Raw genomic sequence first — 20909 nt, 5'->3', positions numbered from 1 at the left:
TTTTAGTTAACTTTGAGCACTTCCGCTCAAACATATTGAGATCCTTGTTAGTTATGTACCTTTTCTTTCTTTCTTTCTAGCATTAATTACTTCAAAGAAAACATTAGTTGAGCTACTGTATGCTGTTCACCCCTGCTTGTGCTACTTGTAGCCCAGACTGGGAACTGCTGGTTTAAAAATTAGATCTTGGCATCTGACCAGGTGGGACAAAAATAAACAAAATGAGCACAAGGTTTTTTTTCTTTCTTTTTTCCCTCACAGAGGAGGTGAATCAAGTTCAAATGTACTTAAAAGTCAGACCAAACACACATAAAACAAATGAAATTAATATTGCTGAGTAAAAAAAGAATTCCCTGATGCCCCCTAGAGAATCTAAAGCTTTCCAAAAATGCACAAAACCAATAAGTGCTGAATTATTTAACATTGGTACCATACCTGAAAGGGGAGCAAGGAGCTAATTAAATATATGTGCATTACAAGAACTCCAGTCTTATATTTTGTACACCTCACATGTAGTTTTGCGCTTTACTAAGGAGGGTGGAGTAGTAAAATCATAAATTCCAATATATTACGAACACATTATATTCTCATTCATCACAGCAAAGACAAGGGAGGTTAGGCACATGAGTGCAAATCACTGCTCAGTGGAACTGAACATACTGTAGATCTCCATATTCTGGCTGTGTGCTGATCTGCCTGGCAAAGGCCAGTTCAGCACCGTCCCTCCTCAGCTATCCTAAATGGCACATAATCTCTGAAATTCTCTTAACCTTTTCATGGTTTCAAGGAGCACTGATGAAACGTTCAACCTGCCCATTATCTCATGAATCTGTCAGTGGTTCTCTTACTTACTCAACTCTTTGCAGGTTTTGTCTGGTAAGCCAAAATGGCTCATGGTTCAGAAACAACAGAACGTTTCTCCTCCTGCCCAATGGGCCATTCTGGCTCAGAGATGGCTTACTTGACTCTTTTCTTATTCATCTCTGCTAAGGAGGTGAAGGAGCTGCTTGTGCTGAGTATGCAGCAAAAATGAAAGGCCAAATTTAAGTGATCAGAGTATTAGAAAATGTTCAGCTCTTTTACTATGAGTCAAGCATTATTGAGTTATATAACTTTTTCCAAAAGAGCCTCTGTTTTTGATATGGGGACACATCATCATCTTTTAGTCATTTGTACTTTATTGCTCACTATAAATCATTGTAGTTTTCCTCCTTGTAGAAATCTTTTTTAATCACCAGAAACTTAATTAAAAAATAAAAACATATGCTAACTTGTCAGATTGTCATCTTTGTCCTCAAAGGCTAAATTACGGTACTTCTTAGCAGTTGTTCAGCTGCGCCATAATTCAGACTCAAAGGAAGACGTTCATCCTCTGTTGCTTTTCTGAGGTGCACAAAGTACATCTGCTGAATCCTGACACCTCAGAGGTGGAAATGACATTTACATCAAATCTACTACTTACTGTGGGGCTTGGAGATTATTCATGTATATGTCAGTGAAGTAGAAAAAAAGAATAACATTTCTTCTCACCTCATTTACCTTAGCGTTATAACTGTTACATGAGGGTGAGCAGTTGGTTATATGAGAGCAGTAGTGTGACTTAATGCAGCTATGCCATTGGAATTGAGTCAAGTGAGTATCTGCCAACACATTTCTTTGGTCAATTTCAAACGGTTGTTGTTCACTATTAGGGTTATGCTACTGGCTTCTCTCAAAACATTCACCCCCTAACAAGACGCTCTTGGCGGTGTTTGATTGTCATTTAGTCTTCACTTTCAAATAAATGAAAAGTGCTTTTGATTATATTCTTGCATTGGCCCTGGCCAAGAATCCTCCATCTGGTCTTTGTGTGAGAATTAGACTGTGAAGATGCAAAGTTGGATTAGACCTCCTTACTGCCAAGCATCCAAGGGCCTTACAAATAAAAGGCTGTCATGCTTCAATTTTCTCTTGACAGATATAAACTTGAAGATTGAAAATTTGTGAATGCACAGTGCATTTCCTATTGCATGATTAGGCAATACAATTAAGAGTATAGTCCAATAAATTGCCAAGTCTCATCCAAACCAAGCGTTAGCAGACATTAGCTATCCCATTAGGACTGAGCAACACCTGCGCAAAATACTAATCCAAACTCATGATTTAATAGAACCTACCATAAACAGAGGCTGCCAAATAGATAAAGATGTCCAAACTACTGGTTTGTCAATGAATATAACCTTTAATATCTTAATCAAAGAGTAATGAGCAATATAGTCATAAATCCTGCAATTTATGCCAGAAGATTACAGTATATATAATATAAGTGCTATTGTTCATTCTTGCTCTCAAGTCTTGAAATGATAGACCAGGTGCTGAGCCAGTGGCAGTATGTCAATTTCCCATTGGTCTCTCATCAAAGACTGGAGTTTTATTCACAATGTCCATGGGCAAAACAACCAGGAAAAGCTGCTGGCCTCTCACCTCGATAACCTCCAGCCATTATTAACAGGAAACACTCATGCCCATGAAATGGAAACACACTACAGTTTCCAACACTATCCAAACCAAGTGAAAATTTGAAAGTTTTGGCTAGAAGATGACAATAATGTAAAGAATGGTTGCAAACAAGTCAGAAGTGACAGACATTTATGACATTTGAGATTAAAAGACAGAGATAGCTTTACTTTAGTACATGTTAATGCATTGTGAAATGTTTTCACATTTCACAATGCAAGCACTGATTGATGGAAGGGTGCTGTCTAAACCTTCCTCTGCTTTATTGTCCTTATTAACTCTAACTGCCACCATAATTTAGTAATTTAGTAAAGCGCTATACAAATACAGACCATTTACCAAAATAATATCTTGTTAAACGCACTTTTAACTAGCAATAAACCTGATTTTGTTTCCCAAGCAGAGCAGTTTTCCACAGCTGGACACTAAAATGGATATAGGAATGAAGCACACTAGCTTTGCTTTGCCAGCCCTAAAACTACATCTATCTTTTATGTCAAGTCTATGAAAAAATACCTATATTGAGGTGGGCAGATCGATCCAAATATTAGTAGTATTGATGGGTTGCTGGTTTAGCTCAGTTGGATGAATAAGCGACCATATGCCGCATGGCTGAGAGCGGCCGGGCCAGGTTCAAGCCTGACCCGTGGCTCTTTACTGGATGTCTCCCTCTCTCTTTCTCTCCGCCTCCCTGTCAGTCTTCTCTGTATCTGTCTAATAATAATAGTAAAAAAAAATATTAGTAGTGTTGATGCCAGTGCTGGTTCTGGATTGATACTAGTGTGATAGGATTAATACTTTGTTCCTAACTTCCAAGTTAACTATATAGCCCACTGAATTGCATTAAATAATAAAATATATGTATCAAAAATATACCTCAAACATGAACTAATAGAAATGTACCTTTGTGTGTTGACTGTCATGTCTATTTTACTTTTACTATTTTTGGGGGTCTGTTTGACAGAAAGTGCTTTACAGACAGGTACAAATACTTTTATCTCTCCAAAAAACTTCAAACTTGAAAAACTGAAAGCTGTGTTTCATTGGAAAATAAAAATCTCAGTAGTGTAGTGGTCATTAAAATGTGTTCAGAGTTTACAGATTGATGATGATTAATGGTGCAAATCAAGGCACACTGCTCTGCCCTACAAAGCTGCCTTTATAGGGTAAAATTATCAGTACTCGGATTGGTATCTGCCTTGTTTCTGTGTTTATACTTGGATCTAATTTTATTTATTTATCATCAAGAAGACTTGGTGAAAAGCTTTAAAAGACCAACAGCACGAAATAACCCCCCCCCCCAGAAAACACTTAGTGCCATTTAGTAGGAACAAGAACACAGACCCAGGATTGCAGGGATACATGCTTTTGTACTTATCCACACTCTCCTGGCTTTGTGATGCAACACCTCATCCGGCTCAATGGAAAACTGTGAGTGAGTCAGACATGTGCGCAGACTGTGAACCAGACCCTGGAGAGTGTTGCGAAATAAGCGTGTGAGATAAAACACAGAATAGAAGTTTTACAATAACTGAGGGTCAAGCAGGGCATGCTTTGTTGGCAGAATGAAAAAAAGAAGAAAGAATATCTGAATTTGAAAGGGACCTCCCTTTCATTTTGTCTGTCTCCTCCTTGGCTGATATGACTGAATGAAATCTGTCAGAAGCTCTTTTTACGGAAAAATAAAGCCCACAAAGGTTTATACGTGACATGCTTCCTTAATGATTTTAATGTTTTTTTTATTTATTTATTTGCCCCACTTAAGCTTTTAAAGCACATTCCTCCCAGGCGGCCTTGAGACGCAATTGCCGTTAACATTCTGTAATAATTGTCCATCACTGAAAAATCCCCCCCCCCACACACACACACACTCACTTAAAGAATGAAAATTGCACTCTTTAAGCATGGAGTGCGTCCTTTCTCACTCTCTCAAATAATTTTTTTTTTTTGTAATTTATTTTTATTTTTTTGCCTTTGAATTTGCCACCAAGGCTTTGAATGCCAAAGGAACACTTTTAATTCATCAGTGGGGTGGTGGTAGGGGTGCTGGAGTGGGGGTGGGGTACACTGAAGGCTGTTCTGGATCATTGGACAGACAGCGTCTGAAGTTTGAAAGGCAGAGCGGAAGAGTGAGGAGCGAGAGGCGGAGAAAAGGAGTGACTTGGTAATTTAAAAAGTCTTCCTTGTAGCACGAATAAAGGACTCTGCAAGCAGTAGAATCCAAAGACCTCCACCATTTAATTATCAAGTAATTGTAAAGTGCATAACAACAGAGAGCTGAAAGCAGGAGACAAGGGAAGTGGGACTGCTCCATGAAAATGTAATTAGCTGAATATCATTTCTCCTTGCTATCAACCACTGCAGAATTTAAGAGGGACAAATAAAGGAAAAAAGAAAACAACAACAACAAGCTCCCTTTAAGATAAAACTAAATGTACTGTCACAGTTTAGATCTTCAGTGACTTGGATCAATATGTAATTACCTCTGGGAGGAAGAAACACCTTCTCCCTCACATCTTTTTACTCTCTCTTTAACCCCTCTTTATTCCCATGGAAGGAAACAAAACAGCAGCGATAGTGACTGTCAGTGTGTCCAAACTGCACAGCACACATGCGTCTTTTCTTTTTTCTATTTCAATTAAGAATTCGAATAGTCTAAAGAAAAATATATTTATCTGTTCTTATTGGTGATACTTTTCGTTTCCCTGTGATAACTCAGGTGGATAAAAGTGGTTGCCTGCAGGCGAGACTGAAAAATGAAGCGTGTATAGTAAGGGGTGGTGGGGGGTGGTGTCACTTGTCGTAGTTTAAGGAACAGATAGAGGTGGAGGTGGAGGGACATGCACTCCACTCACTCTTAGTAACAACAGCCCTTGCCCTGCGGCACATCCCTTATCCGCAGACCAACAGCTCCCATTCAAGGAGACAAACTGGTACTACTATAGTGGTAGAGTTATTGCTTTAAGAATGAATTTAAGTGAATTCCACAGGACAATCATGAATTTTTTCACTGACATGTCCTAAAATGTGTTATTTCTGCATCTTTCAAATTAACATCAAAGACAGATAATTTGGTCACAGTAAATCCTATCTTCTTAAATATGCATTTGCAGACTATATGTTATAAATTTGGTGGTAACAAGAAATATTATCCTCTCTGGAATATATGTTTCATCATCTAAATGAGAAAAAGCATTTAATCAAGCATAGGCTTAGCAGCAGCAGATCGCCTGATCTCGATCCTGTCTCCAAATGTCTTACACAAGGAACACTGTTTAAGCTGCTTTAGCACGCACTTAGTTCCCATGGATCTGCAAGCTGCTGTGCAACCCACTTCCACTCCAGCTCCCCGTTTTCATGCTTTATATGGCTTAGTAAGCATGATTTTTGTTTTTATTAATGTTTTTGATGTTCTCTGCTAATCTCCCTCTGAAAAACAACAACAATAAAAAAAACTTTGTAACAATGTATTTTATTTAAATGCTAAAAAGCTGTTTTTCCACTGAGCTGTTAAGTTGAAAGTATTTGACCAAACAACAAATTATGGAATGGAGGATATTTTATGATGGACTAGACAGAACTGTGATTTAAAAGTGTTTGGCAAAATCATTCAGTGCTCTCAACCTCTCATTTGCTTTGCATTTTATACAACACTTGCTAACAGGCTTGTGTTTTCTGTATCTGCTAGCTAGTGGTTACATGCTGTCTGTGTGTTTTTTTAGCCATTTGGACTGAAGGGTTTGACTAATGAGGCATCCTTTTTACTGCCTGGAGACTGAGCCATTATTATGTAGTTGTTAATGTTACTTCCCTTTACCCCCAAAGAGCTGGGGGCATAACATAAACATGTCAATGATGCTAGATTAGCCTACTGTGAGCAACAGATACTTGATTTTAGCTTTCCTGAACAAGCAAATGAATTTTTTTGAGAACTGTAGGGTTTTGTTTGTTTGTTTGTTTGTTTTTTTAAGACCTTGCTGGTTCCACAAAAGTCATTCTTTGCCATGATATTCAATTGGTTAACAGCCTAGTCATTGGCGCTTTGTCATTTATTACTTACTATCAGACATCAAACCCTTTTTTTAGGAGTCAGTGAAATTTGCAGGCTGTCATCCTAATCTCTGAGAACTTCGACTAGAAGCATTCTTTGTTTCACTCAGATGACTGAGGTTGCTGCTTTTCACTGAGAACAAAGTCTTGCTTGAGTTCATACAATACAAATCAAGAAAAGCGACATGAAACAGATACTGTATTGTTTGCAAATTCATAATGATGATCCTGCTTTGCTTTGTATTATAAATCCACCAAGCACAAAATCACTGTTCACAGTTCAGATCAGGCCAAGATGATGAAAAGAGAAAAAGTGGACCAAAAAGGTTTTCGTAAGTGAATCTGTAGAATGACCATGAACACCTTGATCTTGTTTGGATGGCTGGGAGTCTGTTGTCTGGTCCACTTTTAGCAGTGATGGTTTTGTTGTTACCTTATTCGACCGTTCTCTGCAGTGGACTTTGTTGGTTTCCCTTTGGTTACCTGTAGGTTTTCCCACGATGTTCTTCCCCTTGCTTGTCTTCACACTCAAAAATACACCGTAGGCTAGACATAAATATTGAATGGACGACACTGTTCTGCTTTAAAATCTCCTCATTTTTAAAACTTACTGTATCAAAAAATTGGAGCTTTACTGGGATTTTTATAAATGGTAAAATTCATTGTGTGGCTAAAAAATCCTTACTTTTAAAATGACACATTGTACCATATTTTTATTGGGCAGCTTTTTCTCCAATGTATTTGTCTTTGTCTTTAAATCATGTTTCTATCACTGTGTTTATACACCACTTTATATTTAATCTTTAGTCTTTATTTTCATATTGTCACACTATTAAGTTAGTATGTAGACTTCATCTCCCTTTGTGTCAGCCTTCGAAAGGCTAACCAGTGGTCACTGCCGACCCCAAAGTGACTGCAGTTATACTTCCTGCAGTGCAGTTTGTCTGACCCTTATGTGGCCAAACAGCAGTCCAGAGGTCATTGTATTTTTTCTGTTTTTGTCTGACTACACATTGTGTGTGACATAAAATAGCCAAACCAGCTACTGGTCTTGGAACATCATGACAGCCCTGTCCTCCACCTAGCTTCCAGAATAAACAGCTGCTCCAGCCTGATTGTGTCCAGACAACAGGGACCGAAAGCTACATACTTCGTCTATAGTGAGTCCAAGACTATGCTCTCCCCAGTGGACATTTAATGTGCATTCACTAACTGTTGCTTTCACTGAGAGAGAGCAGAAATGAGGGAGCATAAATGGAGTAGCTCTACCAGTTTAATAAAGTAAGAATGGATTTTGGGAGATCCCATATTAATAATATGAATAATACTCCTGGATTTACCAGATTTTGCCCTGGGGGGTTGATGTTCTTTGATTAGTTCTGCAGTTTGCAAACTGTTAGACAGACACATTATCAAGCCCATTGTAGTCTCTTAAAATAAAACACTTTATGAAAGTTTCAAGGTCATTAGTGTTGACTAGGGCTTTAGAGTAAAGCAAATTTCACTAAATCAGGCAGTATATACTGATATGATATTACATATATACACTGATATGATAAGATTTTAAAAAGATGACGAAAGTAATCTGGTCTCTTTCACTTATAGAAGCATAAATTGAGTCCTGGTGCAACATATGGATTCATTTTATCTCAAAGGTGTTTGAAGGGGTAACAGGGTACTCTGTTACGTTCCACCACTGTGCATGATCTGGCCTTCAAAGTACTGCACTACATATGCCTGATGGTTAAGAAAAAAATGTGGGCTACATGCAAAACATTCATCAAATGTCATGTGATGATGACACTTTTCCTGCATGCCTTTTGCAATGTGTGCCGTTAATTTCAAATTCAAAGCTAAGCAGATCAACGCTACTGTGGGTTATTTTGTGTAGGTAAGTAAGTAAAGTTTCTTTTTTTTAGCACTTTTCATAGACAAGCAGTCACAAAGCGCTATACACAAAAGGCTAAAATAAACAGAACGTTAGGTACCAAAATAGACAATGTATACAAAAAGTGAAACACAGGTAGGTAACAGGTAGTTTAAGATAAAAATAATTAATCAATTAAATAAATAAAATAAAATACATGCATGATTTTTTTAAGTTATAAAGAAATAAAATAAATAAATTATTATGAATAAATTATTAGCCATAATTCTTCGTTCTGTTACTTATACAACACTGTGGAAGCAGGGGAAGAACAGGGCGAAGTAATTATATGCTAATAGAATTCGAAAACAAAAAAAAGCAAAAAACAAATACAAAAAATAAAACAGGATGACGGCGACCTCACAGCACAAACAGGACGCGCGCGCACACACACACGCGCGCGCGCACACACACACGCGCGCGCGCGCACACACACACACACGTTAAAAAAAAATAAAAATATGAAAGCTGACAACACTGTTTCTTCAACAAAGCTTGTCATTGATGTTACCATTGAAACACTAGGCTAAATATATATGACATTGTTTGCTGAAGTATGTCTGGGGGATGCACTGCTGTGTGTGTATGTGTGTGTATATATATATATATATATATATTTATTGACAAAGCTGTATAAATTATTCATGCCAGATAATCTGTTTGTTGCTGCAGAACGGAGAATTCTTGTATATAAGTATTATCTGGCTTAAAGATTCCTTATTATTGCTAGACTTATGCGCTTGCATGTATTTGACAAAAAATGGAAACATTTGGGAAGATGTGAATTGATGTTTTCTACCAGGAATCCAGTTAAAGCTGATGGAATGTCTATTTGAGCCACCATAAAGCCAAGGATGGAGAATCAAGCCATCCTTAATAGGTTTTCCATTGTTCACTGATTGTCTGTTTGTGAGTTTTAAAGACCACTGTGCTAAGATATAGACTTGACTAGAACACAACTACACAGATAGATACTAGTTAGTCTCTATGAATATCTAAGGTTACTTTGAGTCAGCATATAAATGCCACATTGGTAGACCAATGGACAAAATGTGGAATTGAATGTTATTTATGCGCGATCACTGGCCAACACATTTTTCGAATGCTAGCAAAGCTATGAATACACATTAAAAGGTATATATCAGATATGATGGACTGAAAAAAAGTAGGATAAGGCCATTATGAGGATATATGTTGACTTTTTTGTTCCTGTTTAATCTCTGTGGCATTCAGGGACTAGGTTAACAGACATTTGTGAAAGATAAACTGACCAACACTTGTGAAAACAAAAAAAGGGGATAATCTTGTGTCTTTTGTTCCAATTGCATACACCTTGGATGTATTTTTTTTTCTAAAGCAAATTAAATATTGCTGATCTCTCAAATTCCACTGGCACTGCAGAGACATTCATAAAGGTGCTTTAAGTTTTTATTTTAGGATACTAGAATTCACAGTTCAAGAATATTTATGTGGTAATAGGCCTTGGCGCAGCTCCTCAGTTCATCAACTCTGAAACAAGCCTTTCTTTTAGCTCATCTCTGTGTAAGGCCACCATCCCCTTAAATCAAATTTTGGCTGCTCCTTGCAAAAAGACCGGTTGGTACAGCAGGTCGTCGGGACTTAAACATTGGATGTTTTTAATATTTAATCCAGAATTTTTTATTTTTGTTTACATCAAAAAGGGCCAAGAGTAGAAGAAACAGCTCAAAAATGAATGTTTAGAGCAACGTGAAACCTTAGGCTCACAAGATTTCACTTTAAAAAAAAAAAAAAAAAAAAACCTTACCCATGTTAGATGTGAGCATCCACTGTTGCAACAATACAGAGATGAGAGAAATGTTAGTTCTGCTTTAAAGACCAGCAAAGTCTGCATATGGAGAATGGAGAGGCCGAGTAAAGCCAGTTTGTGGTTCATCCATTTTCACACTCTTTAAACTTTTGATTTTAATCATTGGTTAGGTTTTGACATCGAAAGTACTTGTTAAGGATTAACCACTAAAGCTGAAAAACAAGACGTGGAAAAAATGATAATCATAATAAATAACATGTTCAATAGGGAATAGGAAGACAAACTTATTTAATTCCACCACTTTCCCTCTATTTAGTAACTAATAATCATATTTTTTTCTTCCTGACCTATCCTATCACAAATCCTTTCTTCCAATTTTTTTTTATATGGATTTGGTTTTATAAACCCAGAGAAACTGAAATTACTTGGTTAATTTTAGGAAAATGTTGGGATTTAGGTTATAATATCCTCTTTCACTACATTGACCGAATCACTTTGTCATTAAATATCATTGCTTGTAAAGGATACCTTGGAGTCACGTTCAAGTCAAGCTCTCAAAGGTCACATTGTTTCTATCATCGGCACAACATTGGCTTTAAAAAAAAAACAGCTGTATTTGACAGTCTGGTAATAAGAGTTTAGTTCTTAGCAAAAATGAAAAAGTAGTTTGAGATCCACATGTATATAGGACAAAATTGCACAGTTTTCCATAGACAAAGGCTCATGTCTGTTAAAGAAAACAGTGTATGATACAAAGCCACTAATGTACTGAATGTGCAAAATTTATTTTTCTAGGACATAGGAGTTTTATTTTGTTTGCAGTCGCCTTCTAGGCCATCCGGGAGTCCACAAGGGGCCAAACAAATCCAGAGTCCACATACATAGGCATACTGATGCACACAAATACACACAACCATACATAGTAGCTTGGTTCCAGTATGAAGCAAGTCAGCAAGTCAGTGCACCTAGGGGATAGCTTTAGCCACCAGCCACCAGGCCCAAATCCACTGACTGATCCAGTGCCCAGACTGTCAGGCCCTGCCCAGCCACTGCACAATCTTTCAGCCTTCACTAGCTGCTGCGAAGCCTCTGGTACTTCACACTGCGTCAGTAAAGACAGCACTGGGGTGAAAAAACAAAGGGATAAAAAGAGAACGAAGGAAGTGCTGTGATGCACGCAAAACCTTTAACGTTACTTGAGAGATTTAAGGTGGGATACTTGGAACAGACAGATCTGATGGAACATCAAGCTGGTTAATCATTAAAGCATATGGAAAAAAGTAGTTTGGCACCTGAATCGTCTCTGGATTCAACAACACAGTTGCTTTTGTTGTTAGTCTAGCTTGAATAGTGGAGCACTGAAACACTGCTAATTGTTAGGAAGTACTGTTTTTGAGTTCGTGTCAAAAGGTTGGAGCCAACAGCTTCCTTTTGTGCTGTCTCCCTATTAGAGGGAAATGTCAAAGCATCAAGGGTGCTGAAATATTGAGGCAGAGAGAGCTGGAAACCAAAAGACGCCTGTGTCACTTCGTCTGACTTCTGATTCGACGCATATGAAAGAAGGAGGCTAACTGAATTGATTTGTACATGCTGATATTCTCATTCGTATTTTTTGAATAAACTGTAATTATCTTGACTATTTGAATAGAGGGCAAATGGTTCCTCTAGTGACTTGCAGATCCATTATTGCCTGCCTAATTGGCTTGGCAAGCCTTGCCCCCTCTTTCCCTCGCCTGTTCACTCAAAGATTAAAATCCAGCAGTGATTTTTAATTTGAAATGGAAGAAAGTGCAGTCAAGATGATTAGCCACAACTTAAAAAAAAAAAGACAGCCTTGTTTTAGGTAATACACCTCATATGCTGCGCACCAATGAATGTGGCCCCTGAATTAGCAGCATGGCACCAATTATTTATTTCTTAAGAACCACAATTTATAATTTTTTACTTTGTTTCTCACTTTGTTATTTGTGAAATAATTGCACACATCACAGCGTAACATTCAAAATACCTTAAATTTTGCAATCTTTATTAATCATTTGTAAAGTATTTGCAAGTGAGCAAAGATGGAGCATGTGGGAAAAAATGCTCAGTCAATGGCTGTTTTGATAATGAGGAATAAAAATAGACGCTGCCAGCTTTTTAAAGCCCCACGTGGCTTTGCATCTACCTCTTTCACCAGTTCTTTTTCTTCAGGTGTTCAAAAATTGATCCTACATTCTCTATTACTCAGGGTAAAGTCGATAGATATTGTTACCCTTATAATAATAATAATGTTTAAAAGTGTTCTTAATATTTTGTCCTCCCCATGCAGGCAGAAACGGCCCTAACCAATCTGGCGCCCTAGGCAAGATTTTAGGTGACGCCCCCCTACATCAGCAGTGTAGTGTAATGTTGTAACAAATAATATTTCTATTAAATAAGCTTTACTTTTACTTTACATTTTAATTAACGTGGGATAATTTTTTGTATTTAGAAATAATAGTACTAACTTTCTTTTTTTTTCCTTTTCAACATTTGTGGCACTAGCGTGGCGCCCCCTGATGGACGGCACCCTTAGCATTTGCCTATACGGCCTATGCCACGGGCCGGCCCTGCATGCAGGAGTTTGCTAGTGTCCTCCATGCAAGCTACTGACGATTGTAGCAACATGTTAGCAACCACTGCAATCGAAAGAAGCTTTTTGATGTAGTACCATGTACCTCTTTGTCACCAATTTTACACTAGTGACTGACAGCAACCTTCAACAACCACCACACACTTTCCCCTAGTGAATAGCAGTATCCACAGGGTCAACCCATATGGAAAAGATACATATAAATCTTATAAAGTTTTTATCAGTCTTGTGTGAAACTTGTATGAAAAGCATAAAAGAGTGAAAACCGATATAAGATCCCTTGAAAAATTATATAAATGAAACTTGTATGTTTTGGATACTTACTAAAACAATATATGTGTCGCGCTGGCCTAGTAGGTGTGACTGTTATTCCTCTCTTCCTCCTGCCCACTACCTGTTCGGTGCTGCTGCGTGCGCATGGCCACTGATTAGACCTTGGGTGCAATCAACAACTAAGCACGGCCTGGTGTGCGCCGCCCTGCCAGGTGAGCCACATTAGAGCAATCAAGGGTGGGCGTGCCTAGTAGACCTTAAAATGCATGCAGCAGTCATTTGACCTGTGAGCAACATACTGAGAGGACAGCAAACAAAGCACTTTTCCACTGTGAGGAAGACTTTGAACAAGACGGGCTATCGGTAAGCTCTTGAGCTCACATTTGCTGCACATATATTTGGAACTATGGAAGCTCAGTTGTGCAAATGTTTTATGCTTAGGGAAATAGTTGCTGCATTTAAGTTTAAAAAAATATATTGACAAAAATGAATGTTTAAGTTTGAATAAATAGTTTGTGCAGTTAGTGTTCCCACATATTTATGTTAATTAATATTAAAAATAGTTACCCCAAATCCTTGGGTGGATTGTAAAAATAGAGAAATGTTTGGTTTTGATTTAAAGAAAATAATTCTTTGTAAAGAAAATCCTTAATTAAAGTCTCTATTAAAATGTTTGAACTCTAAAATGTATACTTTAAAATACAATTGTTTATAAAAAGTGTTAAATGCAAAGAAGACACATTGTGTATATTTATTTAAGAACCACAGTTAAATTAACACAGTTAACCACATGGTAAATGGCTTTACTGAAGTGTATTTTGTTATTTCATCTGTCTTTTGTGTAATGCATGTAATTTATCTGAATGGTTAATGAAATGTTCTTTATTTTTGTGTTGAAAGGTTTTTTTTACCTGCTGCTACCTACCAGCTATCAAACTAGTTGGTCTAAATAAAGTTGAGTGAAATTCAAAGTCTGGTCTTTTTCAAGTGTGGATACCTCACAGTCAGAGGAACACTTGACAATATGAAAGTAATGAGAAGGTGGCCACTTTCATGAGTAAATCATAAGTTTTTACTATTTATTTCAATATGGGAGTGTACAGTTTCAATGGCTAAGTGAATGAAGCTTTAGTGATGGATTTTATCTTGACTGCTAGCACCCTCCAGCAACCACTTGCTAACCACTCATGGAATACATATTTTGTTTGGCAACTGGTAGTTGATGGTTGCTGACCAGTTTCAGTCTCTAAGCCTGACTGACTTGAATCTAAGCAATACCAGAATGAGACAGGTGGTAGTTTGCTGTTGCTAGTAGGTGGACTAAAGCTGACCAAAGTCCAAAGAATCACAGTTTAATTATATTTAAGCATTTATTTATGTATATTTTTCCTTCATAAATAAATAGTTCTAACCCTAGGCAGATTGTCTCTTTCTGTTTCTGGGAATTTGCTGTAGAAATTATCATGACACCAGATTCAGCTAAATGTAAAAACTGTAAATCATACTGGAATGTTTAAAATCATGAAGAAGAGAAATTGGTGCATGGTGCGGAAGGTATGCCTATCCCTACACTAAGGTTTTACCATTTGATAGCAAGTTGTCTTGTACCCCCTCCTACTTCTACCCTCCAGATAAAGGAACAGAGTGTGTTGCTTTACTATCAACAAGCAGCCAGGCTGTCCTTGAGGAATCCAAAGAAGCAGAAGAGAAGATGCCAAACAGAAAAAGGTCGTCATGTTCCAAAAAAGGCCTCACCTAACCTGATCCCTCCAGGTCTTCACATAATAGTGGAAAATTCAAATAACGCAGTGTTGAATTTAATTTAAAATAAAAATGAAACATTGTAACATAAAAACAAAGTTTATCTCTGGGTTTAAACAGCAAAGGCAGATTTATTTAAATGACTAGCTCTACAGTGTGGTGCCTCATCTTATTGCCACTCTTCAGTGTCACTTGTTCATGTCTCTCTTTTATTGTTGGACTTTTTTAGTCACTTAGTCTTCATTCATTTCAGTTTTACTTTCTTATATCCTGCCCTCGTATGTTGCCCTGTGTCCTGCTAGCTCCTTGTGTATTTTTCCTGTGTTCCACATATAAGATGTAAGTCCACTGGTTCCAAATGTGAACATTGTGACATACGGATGAAATGACAACTGCCTTTCCATAAGCTTCACTGTAACAGCCAAGTAATGAGGGCTGTATGTAATGATCAGACAGATCTTAAACCATTCTAGCAAGTGAAGCAACTATAAATGTGAGTGAAGACAACACATATATGCACGGTATGCATACGAGTGCATTGCTTTTTAGTTGGACAGGTAGATGTGTGTAGTATACGTTTAAAAAAAAAAAAAAAGAGCCACAATCTGAATATGTTTTTATCTGCGGTAAAGAAAAGAAGGAAGAACATTCTCCCTGCACAGCGTGAAATATTTTCTTTACTAAGATATATTTGCTTTGCAAATTCCAACCATATCTTACCCTTACTGGTAGTGGCTCTGATAATTTCCCTTTTAACTTGTCTGTACCTGCTAAAAATGACCAGCTCCCAGGGAGTTTTTTAACACACCGCTGTGCAGACTTAGAGTTTATATAGTGTATTTGCTGGACTGGAAATACTGCTCCTCGTAGCTACCCTTTCAGAGTGAAATAATAATGATCCAAGCATCTTAAAAGCACAGACGTGGATTTAGCTTGCTAATGACTGATTTCTTGACAGAATGATTAACTGACTGACTAGACAGTTAAACTTACAAAGGCATAGTTTGTTGCCTGTGCATCAAACCCTAAAGTGCTCCCATAACCTTAAATGCCTTCATGCTTGCTGACTCCAGTCAAATGAATGGACTAGACTTGGTTATGGTTCACTGCTTTTGTTCCTCTGTGCGGGGAGCTAATAAGTCAATCCCATCCACTCCCTGATACATGGAGGATGCACTTATCGCATTGTCAGCAGCTCATTTCATTAAAGCCTCTGGTTAAGTTTGCATGTTACCGATTCAACATTTTTAAATTACCTTGCTAAGGCCGGCTCGTGCCAAGTCACGGGGAAAAACAAAGGAAAGGGCTCCCTGTGCAACCCTACCATGCTGCTTTGGCCATCAATCATGGCTGTCAGAGCAGCTGTGCTCCCGCTCTTTGGTGGGAACTCACACCAGAGCTCTACATCATCCGGAGCTGTGATGAATGCTCAGGCTTTAGCTCCAATGCCTTTCATTAGAGACCGTGCCATCGACAGGTAACGTTGCCACAGAATAAGTGCAAATGATATCAACTGTCATAATGGCACTGAAAATATTTCATTTGACTGAAGCCAATTTTAATGCAGTTATTACCACTATAAGAGGAAAAAACTATCACTACATGACATTTAACAATTTTCTAATACTTTCCCCACCTTGTTAGGAGAAGAAGGCCCACAGATATATAAGGATAAAAAAAGTACATCAGCTTCTGAAAAGTAATGCCTGAAGTTATGTTATATCAGTTTGAAAATGACCAATAAGAAAATCTGTTTTGTGGAGTTTTCCAGTTTTTTTCTCATTCTTTCTTGTAGAATTTATAAATCTAGTTTGACCCCATGACGAAAAAAACATGCTCAAGACACAAAGGTGAAAGTCTGATATATGAATGTGAGCATAAAAGGAAATTACTGTAGATTACAGCGGGTTCAGGAGTCCCCCTTTTTTTCTTAGAAAAACATTTTTTGTCCTCAGAAAATCCATCTGAACATGCCTATTTAATATCATATAATTTAACAATATGTACTGAGACCATATTTGCTACTTTTAGAAGCAAAACAACGTTTTTAAGTTTCTGAGACTCAGTCTCGTGTTGCTTGAAGTGGTTCGGTACTCTAACCCATTATTTTGCCAAGGTGAACTTACAGAAAAGGATGTGTGAGGCAATGTTCATTACCACTCAGTAAAAGAAAACACACAGTTGTAACCTGTTTTTTCTGAGGTCCATTATTGAATCTTGTGCTTCAGTGTGAGCCCTACACTGTTACGTGGAAGCCATATCTCCAGATGCATGTTTCTGGAGAGAGGAGGTCTGTCGGCTATTGAATCGACTTGCTGAATTATCAACTTCTCAAGCAGTTTGTTTGCTTAGTGACCTGACTCATGAAACAGAATTTCCTCACCCTTGTGGTTGGAGGTATTCTGTGATATCAGGTGGATATTCTCAAACAGCAGAACAGCTATGGCGTTTTATATTGCCTAGACCACATCACTGAACCTAGACACAGTACTCTCATATTAGACATCAGTTCTGTCTGGAACTATGAAAAGTTTGGATTCCTTTACAGTACTGTGCAAATTTGCGGTTCAAAACATCAGTAGGAGAATGTCAGCTCAGCTCAGAGGTACAAGAGTCTACAGCAATCAATAAAACATGGCGGAGGTGGTGTCTTGTACTTTGAAGGCGATGTTGGGGATTAGAATTAATAGAAAAAAGAGTTCAAACTGTGCTATAGAAAAAAAAATATGTAGTGCTCGTGACAAATTAGCATGATTTTTTTCTTGGAGATAAAATGTAACTATTTAAAATAACTGGCTACCTGAGAATTAAGAGTTATCCTTGAGTTTTTAAAGCCAGTACTATTTCTGATAGTACTGCTATGTAATTTTCACTCTTATTTATTGCATGCAAACTGCAGTTCTTGCCGCCATCACATCAAAAGCATCAATATAAAGTTTATCAGCTGTAAAACTGTTCAAGGACAGCTTCTAAAATGTCTTCAATTAATATATTTCAGTAAGAAACATCAAGAGGCATTTTGTGGGCTAGCCACACATTATTAATGTTAATATGTTTTTTGTATATGTTAAATATAGCTTCCAAAAAGCAGAAAATGGGCTTGTACTGTAGCTTTGATGGCAGTTGCATTAAATGTGGCACAGCAAGGACTGAAACCATTTAGTGGTGTGATTGGTGGAGTGACACTAGCAGAAAGCAACAAAACGCTTTTGCTTCCACATCCTATCCATCCAAGCTTGTCTCATTAGCCTTCGTTCCATTACAGGGCCAAAAACTACATCCAAGGTTGTTTATGTAAAGCAATTTCTGGACTGCATCTTGTTATCAGCAGAGGAGATGTGCCAGTTGGATTGTACTGTCAAAGTGAAATTGTTTTTTAATTTCACATTATCAGGTTTTTGAATGGATCCTGGCCCCGAAGACCTGTTCTAGACCTACTGGGTTATAACGGAAATTGCTAGCAGCACCAATTGGCCTCTGGACATGCAAGCCAGATGAGGCTTCATAAGTTAATCATACCACAATCCATATCAGGCTCTCTGCCGACAAAATAATTTGATTTCTATTAAGGGAAACAGTCAGAATTGCCTTAAAATAATGTAAGCCTAAATGATGAGGTTGCTTTAATGTTAAGCATCTCACTCGTTTAATTTACAGCTATATTGCACATAAATGCAGTATTTTATTACTTAGTGTTTGTCAGATGTCATGTACTGCATTAACAAATCTCCAGACCCAGAAGAGGAAATTATTCAGAGTTAACATCCACTTGTATACACTGACAAACAAGTCAGCACATTAAAACACTGACTGAAATCTTTTTCTTTAAATGGAACGGGATAAAATGTAAAATGTCAAATTGGAAAGAACAACCAATGGTGTATATCCCCAAAGAGATGTTTTCTTTTAGGCACATTTCATTATTTCCTCTACCCACTGCTTTTGGCTCATAGCCTGACTACCAGAAGGCTTTTTCTCTGATATCACAGACAGCCAAGTCCAGAACACAGTAAGACTGAAGTGTGTGAAGTGCATAAAAACACAATGAATTTATGATTATTGTGATCAGCACTTCTTTGAATAACCCCCTCTTTTTTTGGTCCAGTGAAACAAAAAGTTCAGTCTTGTTTCCTGGAAAGAAATATGCAAAGCTCATTCGTTATAAATCTATGTCAAATTAAATATAAGGTAGCAACATTTCTTCCCATTTTCCTGAAAGATTGCCACACCGTGTCAAAGATGGCATTTCAACATTCAAACTGAGATCTTTTTCTGTTTTTGTTAGAAATAAACATTCATTTTGAAGGTTGTGGACATTCAGTGTTGTGAAACACATTAGAAAAAAGTCTAATATCCATTTGGGTTAATTACTAGTATGATTTGTTATAAAAAATAAAAAAAAAAGACCAATATTTCAAAAGTAAAGACAGGGAGGGTTTCACCTCTCTGTAAAAGACATTCTGCCTGGCAAATGTTTTAATAATTTAGGCCTCAAAGGTTAAAATTCTCATCTAAGATTAAAGATGATTATGTCCCTCCCAACAACATGATATCTTTGGCTTTTGAAAAGTTCTCTCCAAAAGTCCATCAAAGTCAATCAGGGTCCCAAAACAGCAACATAAATACAAAACCAAGAAATATTTTTATTCTTACTTTCCTCTATCATATAGAGTTATGGATAGTTCTCTAGGACTAGCTTGTGCTTTGACCTTATAAGATTAAGAATATCATTAAACTATTTTTGGAAATTATGACTGCTGCATACTCCAGCTAAAGAGAAGACTGAGAACCCAGCCTGTTTTCAGCACATAGTTCAACTCTATCAAGCATTATGTGGTGACAACACCAGCATGAGTAACCTGCATAACTGTGAAGGCACCATTAATGCTGAAAGATATGTATACAAGTGTTTAAGCAATCTATAGAGAGGAAAGGCAATACAATGCTAAACCCTATTCTGTTCTTTACTTCAGCATGGATAACAGGACCTAAACTGCCATACATGTAGTCTGGACTTGTTAGCCATTGAATTTATTCTGGCACATTGTGAAAATAAAAAAAAATTAAATTAAAACTACATCTACTAACAATGGCAAATTTTTGATGTCAAATTGAGCTTCTTAGTTATCAAATGTTTACATAAGAAAGAAGAAATGAAATGACACCACGTAACTGGAACATGTTGCTTACACTATTAAACTGATCAAATTGTTTGATTTTTATCATTTTAACTATAAAAAATTTTGTCAGCACAGCTTTGATTCCAAGAATCAAAGCCATCATTATGCCCTGACCTACAATATTACCAAAGTGTTTTAATCTGTATCTACTAGGAGTTACAAATGTTCTTATTAACCAGATGTAGTTCATTAGTCTGAGGTGTGCATTCACAGTCTAAATATGGGCAGCAGCAACACAAGATGATATCCAATGCTGTGCTAAGATTTAAGTTTCCAAATCTTTGTTCCATGTGAACCCACTGATGAAAATAATGTAAACACATGAAAAAATTATGATATGGCATCTTTTCTTAAACATTATTCATTATTTATTCCTTGTGAATCAATATTTCAAGCATTTGTGGGCATCTAATGAGCAAAATTATGTTGATTTTTTTTTTGCATTTTTCTGTACCATTTTCAAATAGATATTAAATATATTAAATGTTTTTCTATAACTATTTACAGCATGCTGACTATACACAATAGCATGAACTTTAATTTGCATTTGATATCTTGCCTATTTATTCCAAACCTATATTACAGTACAATGTGCTTTATGCTGCAGATCTATGGTAATAGCTTTTATGTTTGTATGAACCCCATTAGCCTGTGTCAAGCAGCGATTAACAGCCACACACACAGATGGTAACATATGTGTTTGCCCACAGAAATGTTCCCTGACGCACGCCGGTGTGTGCTGATGAAAATGTGATCATATTTAAAGATACGTCCACACACATACTGTGACCACCATACTTTATTGAAGCTATCTAGCAC

The sequence above is a fragment of the Pundamilia nyererei genome, unplaced genomic scaffold (assembly GCF_000239375.1).
Source record: "Pundamilia nyererei isolate P.nyererei 1_Seehausen unplaced genomic scaffold, PunNye1.0 scaffold00040, whole genome shotgun sequence".
NCBI lineage: Eukaryota > Metazoa > Chordata > Actinopteri > Cichliformes > Cichlidae > Pundamilia > Pundamilia nyererei.
Note: the sequence above shows the minus strand (reverse complement) of the source record.